The sequence below is a fragment of the Gigantopelta aegis genome, chromosome 14 (assembly GCF_016097555.1).
Source record: "Gigantopelta aegis isolate Gae_Host chromosome 14, Gae_host_genome, whole genome shotgun sequence".
NCBI lineage: Eukaryota > Metazoa > Mollusca > Gastropoda > Neomphalida > Peltospiridae > Gigantopelta > Gigantopelta aegis.
In genome coordinates, this window is record NC_054712.1 from 50,229,720 (window position 1) to 50,233,656 (window position 3,937).

Below are 3,937 nucleotides of genomic sequence, written 5' to 3' on the forward strand. Positions count from 1 at the left end.
CAGCAGCCATTTTTTACAGTGCGCATTGTTTTGCGCATGACGATATAGCACGTGACCTATATATATTTGGATGAATGAATGGGTATCGATTACCGTGCGTATGCGTAAACCGCTAAATATTATACAATTTCAGAATGAAGTAGACTCAGGAGCGTAGCGTGGCTTAGACCTTGGGGGTTTCGAATACAAACCTAGCGGAACATTGTGTCTTCTAAATATGAATTGCCTAATAGTAGTCTACTGCACTGTAAACACATCGTTCAGCCTCGCAAATAAAGGGGGGGGGGGGGGGGGGGAATTCGTCCTAAGTTCCGAACTTGTCAGTCTATTTCCCCCGAGACTACAGAAATTAAACTACCATATTATAATAAATCATTATTCTGTCCCACCCCTCCAGATATAGTTCCTACGGATCTGTCGAAAGGCTAAAGACGTTTTAGATCTATGTACTTTCGCATACGCAGGGAATTGGTGTGTGTGTGGGGGGGGGGGGGGGGGGGGCAGTGCCAGATTTATAAGGGGGCAATTCCCTCAGGCCCCCTGCCAAAGAGGACCCCACAGTAAGGACTTCCTTTATATAAAAAAAGAAGTAATAATTATAAAAGTAGCTAATTTGTTATTTGTCAATTAATTTAATTTCTATGTTATGGGGCCCCCGAATCTGAAGTGCCCCGGGTCCCCTCAAGGTCTAAATCCGGCCTTGTGTGTGTGTGTTCGGGGGGGGGGGGGGGGGGGGAGATTTAGATTGTGGCAAGCAGTTTTCGGGGGGGGGGGGTGTGTATATAAAAAAAAATCGTCCATGATTTGAAACGGAAAAGTTTCAAGTTTCAAGTTAGTTTTTGTTTTGTTTAACATCACTAACATTTGATATGCCTATCCACACGTTTAGTAAATTTTCTTACATTCAGTCTTCAAAGATAGACAAACGTGCACATTTAGAGCAAGCTGTTGTAGTGCACGCCTGTCCTGGGCACAAGTATCGGCTTCAGCTGGTTCCTCCGTCCAGAACAGGAAAGGGTTGGGGAGGGTGAAGGAGGGACCGCCTGCACTGGCAGGTACAAGGAAGCACCAGCAGTCCAAACGTAGTTGGTAACAGGCGGGAGGTGGTATGGTGCTATATAATTTGGAATGTCCCATAGGATTAAGCCAACGGGAAATGGTGCGCATTTTAATGAAGGAAGTTTTGCGCAATTTTGATGGTCGTTCTAAAAATAAAGGGTAGGGAGTTTCGTATGAGTTTGGATTTTAGTAGGCCGAGAGTAGCTCTTTTACCTTTAGTAGCTAGGGGTCTTTTATATGTACTCTCCAAATGGCATAGGCGTACGGGCTCCCATTTTTTTGTATGGGGGAGGGGAGGGAGCAGGCTGATTTTTGCCCGAATTAAACAAAAGTGCTCGAATCTGGGTTACGTTTATATCAATATCAGCATTAAGCACTGCCAAACAACCATGAGGTTGCAAACGAATCGCCACGCATTTTTACATGGGTTACAACTAATATTTTGGATAGAATAAAAAATACATGGTGAAAATTTTTCAGGCCATCTCATTTTGCCCGAATTTCTCTATTGTTTTTGCCCGAATTTGATGATTTTCTCCAGGACTGGGGAGGGCAGTTGCTCCCCCCACCCACCCCACACACACACATCCTGTATCGTACGCGTATGCCCAATGACATGGCAGCACATACTACGGCCTTTGATATAGGCCTACTAATTGTAACAAAACAAGCCAACAAATTATATTCAAGGGTTTCGATGGTGGAGTGGTGTGTTGTGTTTCAAAGCGAATTTGTTTTTTTCAATGTATTTTCGGGCGAGCAGGGCCGGGACGTACGTAGCACAGTGGTAAAGCTCTTGTCTGAAGCGCTGTCGGTCTGGCATGATGTATATAAAAACAACCCCTTGCCAGTAATATAAAAATGTAGTGGTCCTTCTCTGCAAGTGTATATGTAAAAACAATTACCAATATTTGACACCCAACAGACTGATTAATAAATTAATGTGCTCTAGTACACGGCTGTACCCTCCTGAGAATCTTTTTTTCTACTCCAGAAAATAGCACATACATCTCGGGGTTTAATTTGTATAGTGTTTCATTTGTTTATAAAAAGTAGTGCCCCCGTGAGTTTTGATTAGGGTACGGACCTGCTCTAGCAGTGTCGTTAAACAAAACAAACTAACATTACCAAGCCCTGTTAAGTGGTATATTCTATAAGATGTCTGCATTGTGTATCTTCAGCCTGGTAGCTATTCGGCTCAGGGTGATCGTCGGTCAATGCTAAATTAAATGTGGTGCTGGCATCGTTGGTTTGCTGTTGGATGTACAGTTTTTCCTGGTATTTAGCTACGACAACCGTTTCAAATATATGTGCAGACTATGTGCGTGCACCAGGGGAGGATTATGCTTTAGGTAATGTGGGTTTCCGAAACAATATGTAAAGTTTATAATTTGAAATTATAAATTTTACGTGGACATTAATTTAGATCTATGTGGTGGGGTTGGGTTTTTTTTTAGCCGGGGGTTCCGTGCAACTGGGAACCCCCCTCCCCCATAATCCGCCCCTGTGCACGTTGGTGTAAGGGGTCATCATATAAACTGAGAACAGTTTTAGGATTTTGAGTTTGAACTCCCACAAATGGTGAACACAAATGTTTAAGACTTATTAAAATATTGGATCGGGCCTCAAAATAAATCGTGAATGAAATTTAAACTTTTCAGGCGAGGATGACTCGAACCCCCTTAAAAACCTCTAGACCCCACCCTGCAAAATTTCCTGCATACTCGTCTTGAAACCCGCTGCCGCGGCCACACAAACTACTTATACTCGTACCGAAAAAGCAACAAAGGACATACATCATAAACGAGGAATGCAAATAGCTATCGATTTTACTAAAATATTTTCCATGTAATGAAACAGCTGCCGACTTATCGACGCGAGTCGCCCAGACGATAATCTGGGGTCGTCTCCGTTTTAATACCTAGAGTGGCGGTTCCAGCTGGTGGGATTGGGGGGCAAGCTAGATATGTTTGTAGTCCCAAGAACTGTCTAGACAGATATTTGGATAATTATAATCACTTGTTATCTGGCGAGAAATTAGAAATATTCCCAGAATTAACGTCAGTCTACCTATCCAATGGCAGGAAATGAATGCACCGTCTTGCGTTAGCATTTCTACAGAATGGAGATAACATGCAAACCCCCACCCCCTACCATTTATGGATTCGCTTTAGGTAGGTATAATTGTAAGAAGGTGCACAATTATAAAAAATATATATTGTTGCCATTTGGTAAGACTGGCCTTAGTGGTGTAATGGTCACCGTGTCCAAACTCCCACCCGTTTAAGTGCCCCTTTCTATCGATTGCTATATTGCCCCGAAAACCGCATCAGACCATTTCAAAAAATGTCCGGGGTGCATGCCCCCGGACCCAAATTACACATCTCGCTTCAAACTCAAATTGCCCCCTTTTATAATTGAGACGCCCAACTCACCCACTTCTCCCTCTACAAAATCCTGATCTCGCCAATACACTTTGAACAAGTAATGAAATGTCAGTTCAGAAATACATCAGCATCTTTCCAAACAAGACCGTTCTGGCGAACATTACCGTTGGGACACTTAATTTCTAGGCTTCCATATCCTTCGCAAAGGATCAACTGAACCCATAATCTGGCCCATTTCCAATGATGATGTAGTGTGTAATCAAAACTGTCCAGTCTGGGTGAATGGATCGATGAAAATTGATCAAAAGTACAAAAGGATAAAAGGATAAAAGTATTATAACTAAAAACTCCCAAATGGCAGAGTTGAAAGCAACACGTTACTCGCTCAAACAAGGTGCTTAGGTTGCTTGATCGACAGCTCCCAATGCGTTTCATTTTGGACCGGTACCTTATTCACCAGTCCCAGTCCTGGTGTGACAACAAATCTTATG